At 38.5% G+C, this 19,437-nt stretch overlaps 1 protein-coding gene across 1 annotated transcript in view; it reads left to right on the top strand.

The window, feature by feature from the left end:
- Positions 1-2,634: 2,634 nt before the first annotated feature.
- The window catches only part of LOC134542688 (uncharacterized), a 110,917-nt gene continuing 94,114 nt past the window's right edge, over positions 2,635-19,437 (top strand). The window contains exon 1 of the mRNA XM_063387149.1: positions 2,635-2,772. The gene's annotated coding sequence lies outside the window, so the exon portion shown is untranslated. The remainder of the gene's footprint in view (positions 2,773-19,437) is intronic.

Here is a 19,437-nt window from a genome sequence, read left to right as displayed (position 1 = left end):
TTTTAAAGTCTCTTTAAGAATGTTGAACATGGTTTGATGAATTTATTATTTTTTACATAAAATTAAACATTATTGCATCGATCGGCTATCGAACCGAGGACAGGAGCGGATCGAATCTATCAGTATATTTATTGCCAATTTATTTAATGAATTTTGGAACTTTTCCCGAATTTCTAGCTAAATAATTACGGACTTTCAAGATGGCGGCCAAATGACAAGATGGCGGGTGTCACAGTAATAAATGATTACTGCACTCTAGCGGATAAGAATTAAACTAACATGGCGTCAGCGCACTCTCGCCGACGATACAATGATGATGATGACTTCCAGCAAACAAAGACATGATGGCAGACATGACGTCATACTAGGTGACGATATATATGAATGGCAAAAAGTGGTGGGGGTCAGTCTGCCTGCGTCCACTGTGAGGGAAGGATCGGCCGTCATTTTTAATTTTTTTTGCACTCGTCGGGTTCAATCGAGGACTCCAAGCTCCGTGTCGTAAATGTTTTTTTTAAAATTATTTTTCATTCAAATTTTATTATTTAATTTTTTTATAATTTTTTAAAAAAATTTCATTAAAATCGGATAATAAATAAAGATTTTAAAGATGGCGGCCGTAACGGAAACTGCAACGGTGACGTCATCATCCAATATGGCGGAAAACACATCGCCGGAATGTTCGAGAACACAATGACGTCATCCAAAATGGCGGATCCAAGATGGCCGCCGTGATCTACTTGTTCTGTTACGTTATGTCCCGTTACTTTGTGTCCCGTTACGCTGTGTCCCGTTACGCTCGTCCAAGATGGTCGCCGTGACGTCAGAGATGGACGTGACGTCAGAGATGCGGCTCGGCTCTCGGCTCCACAGCCTGAAGCCTGTTTTCGGAGTAACTATTATATACTACTGTGATGAACCATAGTTTTAGTTGGTTCTTTTTTTACGTGTGCAGAGACAGACTGATCCATCAAGAAATTTATGATTTGAAGGCTTCATTTAAATTTGTTAATGATTGATTTGTCTAATATCCGATGTGATGTACTTGCTGAACACGTCCTTTGTTATGTTCATGAACACGAGACCCTCTACTGATGCGGATTTCCAATTTGCTACAGGTTACCATATAGGGTTGAAATTGATTTATGTTAGGCTTCAGCAGCAGTTTTTTTTATTTGTATGGTGCTTTATATCTTCTGGTTTGAATGAACCAACACACATACTCAGTGTTTCTAGTAATACTCTTTGCAGCTCAAGTGCTGTTAAGAATTCCATGTTTCTGAATTAACGTCGTTTAGCGAGGTCTAATAGAATGGTTTTTGGAGAATTTTCATTCAGTGACAAGTGATTAAATTTCCTTCTTTTATTTCATACATCACACATTGACTGTAGTCAAATAGTATATTTAGTTTCCTCTGATGAAAGCATATGACCTTGTAGAACGCCTTCCATTACTACTGACGACTTTCTACGGCATATTTCATCTTGAAACATGAAATTAACAAAGCTATACATACTCAAACTGAAGTACCAAAAGCAATACTTATGGCTTTAACTACAATTCCTAATATTAAAACACGATAACGCAGCGTGGCCCAGAGCCCAAAAACAAAACCTTCAAAATCGGACTAACCCCCCCCCCCCCTTTTTTTTTCTTATAGCCAAATTTAAAAATGTGTGTTAGAACATTTATTTTAGATCTCTAAAATAGATTTTTTTAACAAGGTATCGAAATTTAAAATTTGTCTGGACGGCGACGCAGATAAGGCAGTTTCATTATAATGCAATAGTGGTACATTGGATGATATTGCCATAGCCACACGCGAAAACTGTGTACGGCATTATGGAAATTATCAAACGACATGTTTATACTGATTAAATTGTATCACTGGTACTTTCCCTTTATTAACTTTGCCTCGGGAAACAATGCTCAATGACTATATGTAAACATCTCATACTCCATCGAGGTAGAAAGGTGTGATAAATTCCGACGATCGCTGGTGCTTCTAGCGCGATATCGCCTCAAAGCGCTAGGCTCTGAACTGGCGCACAGTCTACTAGTCGTACATTGAGCAACTATGAGGAAGCGGTAACCATAACATTATTTGACGGATAAATGAATATAAAAGTGTAGCGCGAGTCCCTTGAGTGCTCTCAAGAATTTGTACCAGGCGTTTTATGCTTAAATGTTATTCTGAAAACACTTGTGTTACCCATTTTCACTCTTCTGAAAATGCAGTTTAAAAATAAAATACGGAAACAGAACTACCCGTCCGCCCTCAACGTATTCTTGAATTTTTATTTTTATTTTTTCGTAAACATACACCACTCGGATTATCTTGAGCAGTTTTCGTATCGCGTGGTTTCTTCTGGAGCTGTGCGCACGGTGTGTGTGTCGGTGCCCCACAGCCTGCAGTGCTATCGTTGAATGAGGGTAATATTGGTTCATGGTTGTGAGCTGTAGTTGCCACGTCATCCATTCCAGGTGCGACGCGCGTCATTTCCCAGGATAAACAAGCCGTCACGGGACGGAGAGACAGAGCGAGAGAGAGAGCGGTATAAATCACAGAGAGGGAAACTTGTTTGGTCGCGGTAGGGGAAGAGGAGTTTGGGAAAGGGGAGGGGGGGAAGTGGCAGAAAGATGCGCGCGCAGCTGCCGTCAAGGTCACGCACGTTCTGTCAGCGAACATCACGGAGCTTCAGTCGGTGTTTCCCAATCTCGTCGCGCGGTTGGTTAGCGTGTGTGTGCGTACAAGTGACAATCGTCCCTCGGTGAGTATTGTTGTCAGCGTTGCGTAATAAGTTAAAGGTGTTATCGAATTTGTCCATTAACCAGTGCAGCCTTAAAGGCGAGACCACACGGAATACTAGGCTATGTTCGCTGCGCCAGGTGGCCAGACAGATAAGTCTAGTCCGCGATGTTGGAGAGACGCGTGCCACGGGATTCGAGTGATTCCGACGATTATGATTTTATCCTGGCTCTTGCAGAATGTAAACGTAAAAAGAAATGGGTTCATAAAGTTAATTTAAAAAAGAAAAGAATTTGAATAATTTAATCATTTGATGAAGCAGTTGCGTGTGAGGACGAAGGCAAATTTATGGATTATTTCAGAATATCTGCATCTCAGTTTGGTGGCATCCCCTTGAAATCAAATCCCAGTCGTTGTCCTGCATATCGTGCCTTTTATATTCTTCCACCGATTTATTACATGAACATGGATATTTTCGTGATTCTTCAGTGAACTTTTCCATCGACATGACTGTTTAAAGTACCTCTATATTTGGTGCAAATTTATTTTGCTCGAAGTATAAACAGTTGCACTTGTAACTTTTATAGCCCAACATTGTTCATGGGTGGATAAGTTACGTTCAGTTTTAGCTCTTGATGCTATATTGTAAAGCATTGTAGAGATGCAGTTGGCGACGCGAACATCGCAAACATAGCGAGCATGGCGCTCTGTGACTTGGGCGCATGAGGTAGAAACGAGCAGAGGCATTGGATTGAAACTAGCTCGCCATTCACACTTCTCCACGCCTCTACGCGCCAGGCAGCTAACTGGCGTGCAATCCTCTCGGTAACGCATCTCTGTGGGTCTTCAAGCTGTGACGCCATCACGTTATGCTGGAATATTAAAGATAACAGTTTCCTTCGCGTCTTTTTGTGCCAATTGCAATACTGTCTTTAGAATTTTTTACACCTAAAAAAAAAAAGAAATTTAAAGACGTTTAGCCTTTTTCTCTGCCCAAAAAAATACACATTAAAGACGAAACCATACGATTAAAATTTTATAGATAAGTGCAACGGCACTTATATGCAATTATAATCAGGCACTTTCAAGATATGTTGAACAGTTTGTAAATGGCACTTTGCCTCCTGTAACTCTGTAAGTCGTTTGGTAACATAGCCAGGCGGCTACATTAAGGGCCCCGCCCATCATTCATGGGTGTAAGGCGGAGTTATAAGTACGACTTTAATGGCATTACTAGTCCGGTGTCGCTTCTAAGCGCAAACCTGTGAACTGGCGCGCATTCTTCTCGTCGTGCATAGAGCAACTATGATACTTGAGTGGTGACCAGACATTGTGTAGCGAATAAATTAAGATAAAGGTGTGATGTCAAGTCCCATGAGTGCGTGTTGCCTAAACATTATTCTGAGAAAACGCGTTTTAATCATTTCCACTCTTCTCAAAACAACAGCTTAAAATGAAATCCGGAAACAACTACTCATCCGCCCTCAGCTTATTCTTAAATGCTTTTCGTAAACAGACACAACCCTGATATCTTGAGCAGTTTTCGAATCGCGTGTGTTTTTCCTAAATCTCTGCACACCGAATGTGCTCGGGTAGGTAAGGGCCTTAGCCAAAGGATCCTTTAATTTCAAGGCTGCATCCAGTGAGAAACTAGCCGTAATATCGGAATTCTTTCGACGATTACACAACTTTTTTTGTCCGGCATACATTTGTTTTTGTGTTCGCAATATTTTGACAATTTCCAGGCAATTTCTAATTCTTACACCTTCAATTTAATTATTTGACAGTAATAGATAAACATAAAAAGGGGTGGGGGGGACAGTAATTGGCTGGCTCACCAACAGACTGTGGTTACATTTCTAATAAAAGATGGCGCCATGAACCTCTCAAGACCACAAGGATGCGTGCAAGGACGTGAGTCAGTCACTCTTCCTTTCACGCAAGGCTGATTCGGGATCCTAGCAACTGTTCGGGAGGTCAACAAAAATGGCCGACATCCCGCAAGAATCATTTAGGCTAAACGGTCTTTTAAGCAGGAATTCGGAAACAGAGTAGGCTTCTTACCTGTTACTCACCAGAGAGATATTTCGCGCGCGAGTAGTTGTGACGTCACTAGCCTAGCGACCTTTGATTACTCAGGACGAGTAAAACTCACTCGTTTGGACTATAATTATACTTAGCGAGTTTGGCACCCATTCGTCGGCGAAAAGTGATCTTGGCACCATAGGTAATTTCTAGCCAATTTTCAAATGATTTTACAGTATTTTAATTTAGGTAACCTAATAAACCGTCCACCTTTTTTTTAATGTTTATAAAAATCGTTAACCTAACAAACCTTCCACACTATTATAAAGTATTTTTAATGTAACTAACCCAACCTAACTGACAAATCTCACAATATAATAGTTTTTTTTTAAATATTCAACCTAACATAACCACTTGTTAAAACTGTACGCTATTGGTAAACTTATTGAATTCACAATGCCATCTTAGAGAATGCTTGTAAAAAATTTCAAGAAGTAAAAACATAATAATAAAATCATGTAAATTTTTTCTTCTGAAATTGCATATTTAAGAATGCATTTTATAAGTATATTATTTTGTTTTAATGTGTTTTTGTTAAAACTGCTGAAATAGATGATTTAACAATGGTTCTTAAACATGAAACTTTCAGAGAGAGTATTTTACGGTTTAGGGAAATACAGTATTCTTTTATCTTTATTATTACGCTATAAAATGATAGTGCCAGTATCCCTCACCCCAGTCGAAGAGGCATTAGAGCAAGGACGTATACATTTATCCGCCATATAATGTTATGGTTTCCGCTCAGATACCATAGTTGAAGACTGCGTGCCAGTCTACAGCCTTGCGCTTAGAGGCGATACCGCGGTGAAAGCACCAGCGAGCTTCGCACTTATCATCCCGTCTCACTGACACACCCCGGACTGTGCATAACTGTGCGACGTAAATCACTAACAAACGTAGAAATTTTCAGTAAAAGTGAAGCGAGTTATGAAACTGATAATCAACAACTAGGTGGCACAGAAAGAAGATTATAAAAACTAGGTTGTATCACAAACCCAAGCCTTTTATAAGGTTATGTCCGTCAAATAAAAAACTTCTCATTTAGCGAGACAAGTGTGTCCAGGAGCAGAAGTTCAGGTCCGTTCAACAATGGCACGGTAACAGACGGATCACGTAAACGGATACAGATCTCATGTAACATTTCACTATCGCGCCTGCTGCTGCCACAAGGCACGGAAACGTAACAAATGGCAACTAGTGAGATTGCATTTAAATGTTAAGAAATATTATTTGTTTAAAAAAAATGCTTCCAGATCATAACACTGGCAGAATTTACATATACATGTGTATATTAAAAATGGATTTTGGTATGTATGAGATTGATAAACTCCGATGCCGTGTGACCGATAGCCATGAAAGTTCGCACATCAAAGGATTTTTCTTTTCTTCATAAAATAGGTTTTCATGTTATCCATTATTTTGTAACTCGCCACTAGATGGCGCTGCAGCCTAAACCGTTCGTCCGATCGCCATTGGTGAACAGAATATCATAATTCATAGATATACAAACAGTAAATGAAACAGCCTTGTTTTACGGATGAAATGGTTTATTCAACATTCACATTAACTCTTCATGGTTGCTTATCCTATGAAGTCATTGATTTATTCCGTAGTTCATAAGCCCCAACGGAATATAACGAAACACCACCGCATGTTGATTCGTAACCATAGAATGCAGCACGTGTTTCGGTGAATACAGCAAGTCTTAGCGAGTGTTCGTAATAAACCTGCTGGCGCAGGCCTGTTTATGGCTGCCATACGAGAGTAAACTATTGTGGTGTTGATGCCAAGGTGCTCATTTGCTATGAAAGTGCTGCCAGTGCCCTAAGAGCTGTGACGCCCATCTGCCAACAAATGGACATCTGCATGACCCACCTGTCAGCCAACTGTTGGCTTACATCTGGCAAGTTGAATTCGCTTCGATGATGTCTGTCTAGTACGAGACAGATGTTTTTCCAGCTCTTCTAAAACTCTCTTCTTGACTGTCAAATCTGATTCTCATCCGAGTCTTCAGCTCCATGCAGACATACATGTATGAGTATGCTGTGAGTTGCATCGTGTTAGTAATAGTAATGTGATTTAATTATTTTTCCTGTTCGCAACTTTTTGCATTAATATAATCAATTTAAGCATTAAAATCAGAGGTGCTTAGGAAACAAAAGTATACTTAGTTTATAATAATATCCATTACAATATTAGTATTTTTTTATCTGTCATTTAGCCGTTCTTTGAGAAACTTGGCTAAAACTTTGGCACGCCTCGTGTGGCTTGAATGACGCATGCATTTGTCGCTTATATAATTGGACCCAACAGTGAGTAATGCTCGGCATACCATAAATGGGCCATCAGCTTGCCACGAATGTGTCCACAAGAGCGAGTAACAGATTCCATACCATAATTGGCGCAAATATATGTATTTCCAGTGCCGAACAGTAGCAGTCAGTGGCGGAGCGGACGCTAATTGTGGCGATGGGGGACAGTGCTGCTAATGGCCTGTGATGGCCCCCTTAAGTTAAGGAAAAAATACGCGAGATCTCGGTGAAGGCATTATTTTATTTAGGGCGATGCAAAGTAGCTGTTACAACACCTGGAATCACAAACCACAAAACAGTGATGTCATGTTGGGAACGATAATGTAACTGTACAAACCCTTTGTTGACGTAATTTTTTTTTTTTGGAATACAAGAACTCTTTCATTTCTCCATTTCTCCATATACATACCTTTTATACTATTATTGAATATTTGGATCACCAATATTAGTATGTATAAATTTAATTCTGATTTCTGCATGATTATAGCTTGGTGTTGATTGTATCATAGCCCTACTGTGTGTGTGTATTTTTATTATTTATTTATTTTATAACTGATATAGGTTTATATACCGTCAATTTTTATTATTTTAGCCAACTATAATATGATTGTATGATTTGTATTGTTGATTTATATATAACTTCTATTGTATTAAATTGTATTTAACTTGCTCTATGTCCCTAATTTGGGACTAAACGGAGTACATGAATAAATAAATAAATAAATTTATTTTAATCCCCTCTCGAAATACATTTCTGTATCCACCACTGTACAGTTGACATTAGCATGTCACGTATGGTCCATAGCTCCATAAGTTAGACAAGTAGTTCTATCCAATAGTACTATACCAATTAATATTCCGTACATAACCTACATAAAAATCGCTTGAGGATGGTCTTGGCCTTGATTTGCCTCTTATTAATCTCATGTGACAACTATTCTTTCTGCTGACCAACTTTTAAATGCTTCTTGGGTTGGTTTGGTATATACGCTTTCAAATAAAGCATATTTAAAAACGTGGCACAGAAGTTAGGCTATCACAGCTAAAATCTTTTGACAGTGTACAGGTTGAGTTGGAATTCGTCTGACAAACTTCTGCTTCACTTTCATCACGAAAAATAAAATAAAATTGAAAACATGTACTCGGCTTCTGCATAATGTTTAATTGTAAAAGGTTCTAGAACTACAGTTAAACTTGTTGATACGTAAAATAATAATTGGGGGAACAACTTTATTTTCTGTGACTTGTTACTTCTAGTTATATTTCATTGAAACCATTTAACGTAATGAAAGTTTTAACGGTGGTTGTAGAACATCGTTCAATTAAACATTTTCCAGACGCTCATTGGTGTTTGTAATAAATGAGTTCAGCGCCAAGGCGTACCCTTGCATTGGGAAGCACATTAGACCATCGTTTTTCAACTTACTGTAAGGCGATGAACCCTGTAGCGGAAGTTCATCGCTAGAATTCTGACTCAGTCTTTATATCGTATACTAGTAAACGAGCAATCATCGTATGTATTGGCATTCTCAAAAACGGATCTAACGATAACGTTTAAATTTACAGAATAGCCGCACTTGGAGGCGAAAAATAAAGGCCAATCTGTGGATTATTTAGTGTTATGATGTGCAACTTCATCCTTATTTTTTACAGTAGCCCCTCCCGAAAAAAAAAAATCTTCCTGGAGCCGCCCGTAGTGCCGAGGCGACTGTTGGGACATTGTGAACCAAACTGTTCAGTCTGTCTGTTCTTGATGACAGGAGCAGTCAGTTCCCCGAATGTCGAATGTCGAAGCTGTTATGTCGTAGGATGTCTACTGTGTTCGTCTGTGCTGTCGTCGTTGTGTTGTGTTGTCCAGATTATCTGCATGGAAAAAAAAATCTGGTATATTTTAATTTAAAAAAAAAAAACGTAAACATGCGGGTAAAAGAAAATCGTAAGAGATGTGTATATATTAGAGACCGTCATGGAAACAAAAATTACTCCAAAGAGAAATGGAAGGTCAGACATAAAGATAGTGACTGTGAGAGGTGTGTGTGTGTCACCTGGCCATTAGCGGCCTGTCAATCAAGTCCTACCCCCTCCTTCCCCGCACCAGCCAGCAACTAACAGTCAATGGAGCGCGGGTTCGGCCGGCGCCGAGACGTCTGGAGAATTCTTGGGTCGTCGCCTCGGGGCATGGACAAGGCCTGTGACGTGAAGCGCGGCCTCTGGATGCTTCCACGCCTGACCTCAGCGGGGTGTAGATGGGAGTGGAACTATCGGGGAGTGACTCCTGCGAGTTCCTGGTGCGGAGACATCGGAGCGACTGTCAGCGGCTGGAGGCCTGGCCGCCGAGGAACAGTCTCGGTCTGGTAGCGACACCAGCGAGGGCGACCCGCGAGAGTGTCTCGAGGGCCTCTTCGGCCAGTAGCGACAGTAGCGACAGTAGCGACAGTAGCGACAGTAGCGACAGTCAGGGACGGTGCTGCGGCGCGGCGCGGGTGAGTGGCGAGGCAGTCCTCGAGGCCTGCGGTGAGACAGCAGAGACTGGCAGAGTGAGCCACTGTGCAGGCTAGTGTGTGGCTGATCGGCGTGAGACTGCCTTTACGGACAGGGCTTGTACTGAGAGTGGTCTTGATTGAATTTATAGTGTAGATATTGGTAATTAATAAAACCGTATTTTATTAATTGGGCAATTATTTCCGAACCAGATTTATAACAGGTAGTAATTAACAAAGTGTGTACTTATGTTTAAACAAAGCGTGCTTATCAATATGCCTACAAGACGTCCATGAAGACAAAATAATTTTAACTTTCAAACTTCGTGCAGTCAAGAAGAGATGAAAGCAATGTTTCTGATTTATTCTTCTGACAATGACAATACACAACTGACTTAAGACATAATGTTTCTAATCAAGAAACACAGTCATCGACTCGCCCTACACATGTCGCTAAAATGAGATGTGTTCAAAAAAACTTTGAAATTATTGGCTCAGAAATATCCTACTGATCTTAATGTTTAACGAGCACATAAACAGTAAGTGTAGAAGTGTCATACCAACATTTTGGACTGTTATGTTTTGTGTAGCTACAGTGATGCTTTGCATTTCCCAAAGGAAAGTTATCGTCTCAAAAATAACAATTATGTAAGTGATTGCTGTTTGCATGGACGAACCACCTTGATTTTCAAATGAATCAGTGCGTCTCTTTTTATATCGTCTTAGTTAATCAGAATAATTTTACAAAAAGAATGAGATACTTTAATGCATCTCTTGCTCTAGCATTCAACGTATACTATAACAGAACGACAGTTAACTATTGCATTTATAGTTATAGCTTGATGGTCAAGTTTGCCGTAAAATAAATATGCAGTTCATCAGAGTGTGAATTTTGAAGGGAAATTCGAACGACCACAGCACAGCCAACTGTATATACTGTGTATATTCTGATGTCACTATTAATGAGAGAATAAACAACCCTCTTAATTTTACCAACATTATTTATGTTATGCATGTAAGGTTTGCAATAGTTCATTATTTAGTGTTTGCACAATGGATTCATTCTTAGTTACATGAAATAAAAAAAATCATACATATTTGTATGCACATACTAACTTACGACTTCCGAGCGAAGCTCGTTTATCCAGATATTAAAAATTGAATGTGAAAGTAAGGGATTGTGTCTTGTGTGTACCTGTTATCTGGAATCAAAAAGTATAAAACCACATATTCAGACCACTGTATTTTTGTAATTGTTAACGTTAGAAAATGAGAGAACGAACGTTTCATGATGATGTGACCGTGTGTATTGGTCACGAGACGTTTCGTGTTAATTTTATACATTAAAAACATTTAAGGACACGAAAGAATCATAACCTTACCTGTTTACAATCTGGAATCATCATCATGTGACATCATAAGTCTCATATAGGCTACTGCTGTGTGCTGTTTAAGACAGTACCCTTAAAGCAAAATCTTGAGGGTTCTTTCCAAAACAATTTCAAACTCAGGGGCACCACCCGAGATCTTAGCCAGAAGAAGAAGAATACAGCCGTAAGACTCGCCTATGTATAGATTGTTTGAACTACAGTGAAGAACCTTCTAGAAATTTCTGTAACCATCCCAGACTTTCATTTTCATCTAAAGAGTTTGAGAGACAATAGGATGGAGAGCGGGGGCATAATAGTATGGAGGTTATTGGAGTGCTAAGTATAATTTTTGTGTTCGTTATTTTCTTTAATGGCCAGTAATTTTTTAAGTTTGATATGTTTGCTGTTGTACAAGGTTACTTGTAAATGTCACTAATGTTTTCTGACAACGTTTCCCTTGGTAAAGAATAGTAAATGTTAGTTGTTTTTTTTTTTTTTTGGGTGCTCATTATACTCAGCACTTGTTTGCACTTTCTGCACCTTCTGTGCGGTTTTTCTTGGTGGGCATATTTGTTTGAGTAGTAAAAGTAACTTAACTCTCCAAAGTCTTTAAATTATTTGTAATTGTGTCTTGTGTTTTTTTTTTTCCATAGATTTAAGAACTTATCGCTCAAAATCATTTGTTATGAAGTAACTTGAGAGATATATATTTAATAGTTTAGAATGTTTTTGAGATAATTTCGTGTGATTAAAAACAAAATATATATAACTTCACTGTACATAGAAAAAAGTGATGAGATCGCATTGAGTATTTTTGAATTGTTTACGGAAAGTTCGTTTTTTCCCTCTATTTGTTTGATATTCACACTTGAATAAATTTAATCATATTTATTTGTTTTATCCTGTTAATGTTTTGCCATCTTCCAAATTTTTGAGCATTTAGGTTATTTACTCTGATTTTCATTTAATATTCAATAAAAGGGCCCCACCTGGGCAAGCAAGTGTTAACCTTGTGATTTGGTAAAATAGTTGGTGCTTGCAGCGAGTGTTTGGGACCAGATGGAACCGGCCTCAGTGCGTAGCTTTATCCGACGACCTTGCCTTACCTGCGAGAAGATTCGCCAAGGCTACATCCTTGATGTCCCCGACATGCTTCTGTTGCGTGAGTTGGTGAAACTGGTTCCAGGAGTTGGCACTGCTCACATTCGCAATGCGTCACCTAGTTGCTGGTGGCCTTGGCCGTTAGACACGCAAGAGGCCCCGAACCTGCTTTAGTCACGTCCATCAGCAGATACCCTTTGGATGACCTCCCCACCCACCCCCCCTCCCTTCTTCCACCAAATTATCTACTAGAACCAATAATGAAATTTTGTGTACTTGGTACATGCACTAGAATTTACACTTTCGTTTTGTTTTTACTGCACTTAAATTTTTTTGAAACTAATATCATACACAAACATGTAAATTTTGGACTGCAACCGTCAGATTGACGAATACATGTAAGATAGCGCAGCTAAGGTTAAAAAGAACAAACATATCTTTACATACCTTTGACACCATGCTTGCTCTAACAGAATTTTTTTTTTTTCGAGGATAGTTTCTCTTGTCTAGTTTCATTTGGCACACCAATACGCTTAGTGCGTTCGCCGATAATCACGAAAGCGAATATATACGGGCAGGAGCATACGCGGGGGAGTGATTGAGGGGGGGATATCATGCCCCTCTCCCCACATTCTTAAAAAAACCTATCATTCCCACCAACAAATGATGGATATAATTTAAAACAAACAGCGGGCAAAGTGGTTCTACCCTACCCTACCCCCCAAATGATATGCTGCCTACGTGTCTGTATAGAATGTATACTGCCACACACGGGCCAGCCAACTTGACATCGGCTCGTGGGTACAGCAGAAAAGCACATTTGCATTGGACTTCAGATTGTTACATTTCCGTTGCATAGATGCACGCGCATTTAGTTGCATACTAAATTCACCATCAACGCCTAAAGAAATTTAGATCAACTTTTAAAATAGGTGCGTAGACACCACGTGCGTTAGAAGTGAAACTTCACACCTTAATAATCCACTTGAGAGGTATAACCAAACAAAGTGTGTAACAAACAATGGCAACGAAAAACCTGCAAAGAGTCTTAAAAGTTGTCTATCTCTTTCTCTCCCTCTCCCTCTCCCTCTCCCAATCCCACTCCCACTCACTCCCTCACAGTCTCTGTCTCTCTCCCTCTCTATCTCTCTCTCTCCCTCTATCTCTCTCTCTCCCTCTATCTCTCTCTCCCTCTTTCTGTCTCTGTCTCTGTCTCTCTCCCTGTCTATCCCTCTCCCCCCTCTTCCTCCCACCCTCTTCCTCCCACCCTCTCTCTCCCTATCTCACCCTCTCTCTCCCTCTCACTCTGAAACACACTCTCCCTCTCTCTCCCTCTCTCTCACTCTCACTCTCACACTCTCACTCTCTCACTCTCTCTCACTCTCTCTCACTCTCTCTCACTATCTCTCTCACTCTCTCTCACTCTCTCTCTCTCACTCACTCTCTCACTCACTCTCTCACTCACTCTCTCACTCTCTCTCTCTCTCACCGTCTTCACTCTCTCTCACTTTTCCTCTCATCCTTTATCTCACTCTATCTCTCTCCCTCTCTCTCCCTCTCTCTCCCTCTCTCTCCCTCTCTCTCCCTACTTATTTCCTATCGCCCTTTCTCTCCCTCTCCCACCTCCACCCTCCCTCTTTCCAACAACTAACAGACCACTCCCGAACGTTTCACTATTCGTTTTTTTACGCTCGGATGAGTCATCCATCGCCTGGACTTACTGAACCGGCTGTAATAAAGTTTCACTTTAAAAAACCTTTCACTTCATAGCACAAAATAATCTGCACCATACCGCACATGACCTTTTAAGTTTGTCAATTCTTTTTTGTATGAAATATATATATATATATATATATATATATATCCTTACTAATATTATAAATGCGAAAGTAACTCTGTCTGTCTGTCTGTCTGTCTGTTTGTTACCTTTTCCCGACTGAACAGCTGATCGGATCGTAATGAAATTTGGCAAGGAGATAGATTATATCCTGGGGATGGACATAGGCTATCGTTTGTCTAAAAAAATAAATTTTAAACGGGTTAAAAAAATATATCTTAATTTTATGTAATGTGTGTCATAGATATACAAACTGTTAGTGTCATTCCTCTATGTCTGCCGAGCAATAGCTTTCAAGCCATTACGTATCGTTTTGCTATTGTAAGGAACTAAGTAGAGAGTAAGAAAAAAATAAAGATCTTGACAGTTTGTAGTGTCGCCATATTTGTTTCAATTTTCAATACCGTTTTTATATATTACAATTTAAATAGTAGAAAATAATGTTTCATAGACACATAAATAGTGAGTGTGTGTCATTTCTCTATGTCCACGAGGTCTCGCCGCTTCAATTTTCTCCTTGGGGCGAACCCGTCCGCTTTATTAAATAAACAGCTTTTATCGTTGAATGATTTCATGATTTATTTCATGAAAATCTGCTCTCATAAAAAAGTTAGTTTTATAGACATTCAATAGGTGTCTCGCTCTCTCTGAAGATCAATCTATGAATCGTTACAAATTAATTTCCTTTATTTTTTTAGTTTGATTTGATACAATATGATTTCACTAAAAATCAATTTCTACCCATTCCTATTTTCATTTCCACATTACGAAGTTTCACTACTTCCACGCGGAGGGACTCCACGCAATATTTTTGCATTCAATTAAAAAGTATTTTTTAATGATGCCAAAGAAGTATAAATTCTCATGCGCGTACCTAAGTACACGCACCCATTTTTTTTTTAAATTTAATTTCTTCTATATATATTTTTTCTCCCTACCTAGGGCACTCATAATTCTTTTAAATTTCACGTTTATGTTTTCAATGTCATTCGAGTTGTACAATTTTTTTTTGACAAATTGGTCATTATTTATACTTTGTTTCATTTTGGAAACATACGTATTTTAGGTATTATGACAAATAAAATATATTAGTTTCACTAACATTCTTAGGTTTTTATTGTGTGGATAGTTTCAAGTTTAATATTATGTAGGTACATAAATTCTTAAACTTATAAATTTCTTCGAAATTTATTCATTCTATTTGTCAATATTGTTATTTTTTTTTACAGTACCTACTTATTTGCAAGGAGTTTGGTTTAGTGTTTATAATTTATCTGCTGAGCGTCAAGAGGCTGCTGAGACCGAAGACCAGAAATATTTATCAATTATGTAATATATTGTTGAAAAATTTGAATTTTACTTTTTCAGGAAAGTTGATTTTTTTTATTAATTAGAATAGTTACGTGTAATTGCCATCTTCCTTTATTTCATATTAAACATTATGATTGGTTGAGTGTGAGATAATTTTATTTATGTATGTTTTAATTTCATTTAATTTCTTATATATATTCTTACCTACCTACTTCTATTAAATTTCAGGCGGATGTTAATATTGTCATTCCAGTTGTATAAATTTCAGGAAAGTTGATTTTTTTTATTAATTAGAATAGTTACGTGTAATTGCCATCTTCCTTTATTTCATACTAAACATTATGTTTGGTTGAGTGTGAGATAATTTTATTTATGTATGTTTTAATTTAATTTAATTTCTTATATATATTCTTACCTATCTACTTCTATTAAATTTCAGGCGGATGTTAACATTGTCATTCCAGTTGTGTAAATTTTTTTGTCATATTAGTTGTTATTTATACTTTTTGTTTAATTTTGCACTATGTTTTTTTTTTTTTTTTTTTTTTTTTTACTTAATTCAAAGTTTTGTAGTGTGTACAGGGAGTGATATCTCTATTAATTTCTATACTCCTTTGGATAAGCGGAATATTGCCACCACAGTTTTACATATATAAACAAATCCTACAAATGTTTTAAACATTATGACAAATAAAAAATAGTTTCACAAACATCCTTAGTTGTTTTTTTGTGTGTGTATAGTTTGAAGTTTAATATTATGTATGTACGTAAATTATTAAACATACAGTTATTTATTAATTTATTTAGATAATTATTCATAGGTAGGTAATAAGCTTTCTATTTGTCAATATTGTTATTATGGTAGATAGGAGTACAGTAAATGCCTACATTCTTATATATTTATATCTCTTTCGATTTGGAGTGTTTCCGAGCCATTCGGGGTCCTCAACATCACCCCCCCCCCTTCCCCCCAGGTGGTTAAAGCCCCAAAATTTCGAAAGTTTAAAAAATTTGAAAAATCTATCTCTTTCGATTTTAAGTGTTTTCGAGCCATTCAGGGTCATCGAACCCCCCGCCCCCCTCTGGGAACAAAGCCCCAAAATTTCGGCAATTTCAGGAATTTCAAATATCTATTCTTTCGAGATGGAGTGTTCCAAACCATTCGAGGTCCTGAACATCCACTTTCCGCAAAAGTGAAAGCCCCAAAATTTCGAAATATAAGAATATATATAATTGGATGTTGGCATGTATGACGTCGATAAACTCTTACACCGTTTGACCGATCGCCATGAAAGTTGGCACATCGAAGTGTTTTTATCATGGAGAAGATTTTTATACTAACCATTTTTTGTAACTCGCCGCTAGATGGCGCTGTAGCGCATCAACTTCTAAACCTTTCAACCGATCGCCATGGGTAAACAGAAAACCATGTCACAGATACACAAACAGTAATTGTGTCATTTCTTAATGTCCACCACACTGGACATATCGCTATCCATTTTGCTGCAACTCGCGGACAATATATCACCCGGTGTTCAGCCCGGGCAAAGCCGGGTACTGCAGCTAGTATATATATATATATTAGTGCTAATTGTTAGTTCAACGTCTGTTGACTTGCATCAGAAATGCGTTAATATAGCCTTTAAATTGCTATTAAATTTTAAAAACTTTCAGAATCCCTATTTTAGCATCGCCGCGGGAAACTATGACGGCGCGACGGCTTCTGCGACCCTAGGAGGATCATACATCATTTCCCGCCATCTTGGATTCTTAAAATATTTACCGCACAAATTTATTTAATTTTTAATTTTTTTTTTGCTCTGCAAACAACTTGATTTAACTTTTGATGCTTATTTAAAGCCAAAATTCGTGGTCTTGCGTAAATATTCCATCATGTACAGTCACCCGCGTGAAATTGTTACTTCCTGCTGGTTATTACATGCTGTAGCCTTTATCAATAACATGCTGGAACGACGTAATAAGAATCGGAATATTTTATTTATGCTTTGCCGCGCTGATAAGATGTATAAATACTTTATAACATGAATAATAGTAGAACATTGAGGGTTCTCTACTTGGACTCGCAACAATAACCTGTGACGTCAGTCGCATGTATCTTCCTTTCTCCGTGCGATCACTGAGAAAAGTATTTACACACAGAAATTTAAGTAACGATTTAGCTTAAGAAAAGAAAACTTAAAATTATATTTTGGTGTTTATTTAAATTTTCAAATGCATATTTATTAATTAATTTTTTAACTTCGTTAAAACTAATTTACATTCATGAAACACATGCCAATGTAGTTTGAAACAGATGTTTACGATAACACGTGTGCAAACCGACATTAATAGACTACTTGGGAAACACAATATTAATGCTGCTCCTGTTTACGAGGCAATATAGTAGCCCATCTATACTTAATATTATAAAGCTGAAGAGTTTGTTTGTTTATTTCTTTGAACGCGCTTATCTCAGGAACCACTGGTCCGATTTGAAAAATTCTTTCAGTGTTGGATAGTACATTTATCGAGGAAGGCTATAGGCTATATAATATTATCATTAACATTAGGGATCCTTACTAAAAGTCCAATTTAGAATCAAATGCGTTGGAGGGGGTTAGATACAACATGCAGTACACGTACGAAGTGTGTGTTGACAATGCCGCTGGCGCTAGAAGTTTATTTCCTATTGCTAGAGACCGGAAAAATTCGCGAATTCATTTCGCGATAGTCTAAAATACAAATAGTCATACCTCAGTGCTGCCTCTGTTATTGGCTCACAACTCACCTGGATGATTCTGGGCCAATGAGAAACACCCAACCGAAGCTTTATCGAATCACAGACTGCTACGTTGGGACGTCTCGGAAGACAGCAGCCAATGAGTGGGTGGCATTTGACCGAATGTACGAAGAACTATGGAGTTCATCCTGGAGGTCATTGAACCCGCGAATTTTTCCGGTCCCTACCTATTGCCAATTAACATTGTTGCCACGCACTAGATGCCTTATCATTCTTAATTTTCCCATACAAGTAAAAAACACCCGTGTGATATTAACAACGAAGCAATCAGTACCCTCATAAGAGTTCAATTAGTATTTAAATACTTTTTATCACTTTAAATCGCAAACCTAAACTATTGTTTTTTTTCCTCTCTCTGTGTTTAATTTGTTTTTTATTGCCCTTTTTTTTCAAGTATATATATTTTACAGACTTGAAACTTAACAGTAATGTTCCTTATGTTACGCAGGATGACATTTTCCGAAAATTAGATCCCATGGGTGGTTAAAACCAGGCAACAGTGGGTACTTTGTCTGCATGAGAACAGGATTTTGCATTGTTCATGCCTTCTGCGTCTCCATGGCAACGGGCATCGCGAGGCAGTGGCGTACCCACAAGGAGGGGCTTGTATAATGAGCGGCGCAAGAGTGATCTGCCTGTAGACTGCCGTAGCGAAGTACGGGTACATCAGTTGTACGTTGCGCGCACGAGTCGGGAAACCATCGGTGCTATTCATTTTCTCTCCGGTACATAAAATTTTCACTGAATTTTTTTTATTTACCATTACTGTAAATGGGAGATGTGGCTTAATTTTTTTCCATTAGTATAGCCGTGCGAAGCCGGGTCGGGCAGCTAGTATTATAAAATCTCTCCGTAACATTATGTAGCTAAGCTTGCAGTAATTGTCTTATTCTTTCTTCGCTTCTGTTTTATTTCTTGTAAGTCTTGGAAGGGAAGTGTCCTTGGTTTATTTTTTGAAGTGTCGCTTCATTGATATATTTTAGTATGAAGTCTGTTAATAAAAGTGGGAACGATAGAGGGGGGGGGGGGGGTGCCCCAACACGGTTACTTACGAGGAGGGGGGGGGGGGAGTCCTCTCTCCACCTGTTGGCACGGTCTGTTAGGAGAAGGGAAGCAGAGAAGAAAAAAACATATCTAGCTAGCAAATTTCCCACTCGCTCGTAACGCAACCACGCCCTGAGGCGAGACGCGGTGTTAAGACGTGTGTGGACATTCCCCGCCGGTCGCCAGCTCTCCCCTTCATCCATGCCTCCACGCACTAAGACGAGTTTGTGTATTTCACAAGAAACAAGAGCGCAAGGATGCTGAACACAACCAACGTAACAAAAGCGCGTTAGAAGTGTGAAACTTCATATTTGGAGGTATAAAAATGAGAGCAAGTATGAGAGAGA

This window comes from Bacillus rossius (genome assembly GCF_032445375.1).
Source record: "Bacillus rossius redtenbacheri isolate Brsri chromosome 9 unlocalized genomic scaffold, Brsri_v3 Brsri_v3_scf9_1, whole genome shotgun sequence".
Taxonomy (NCBI): domain Eukaryota; kingdom Metazoa; phylum Arthropoda; class Insecta; order Phasmatodea; family Bacillidae; genus Bacillus; species Bacillus rossius.
Note: the sequence above shows the minus strand (reverse complement) of the source record. Positions and strands in the feature narration are given on the sequence as shown.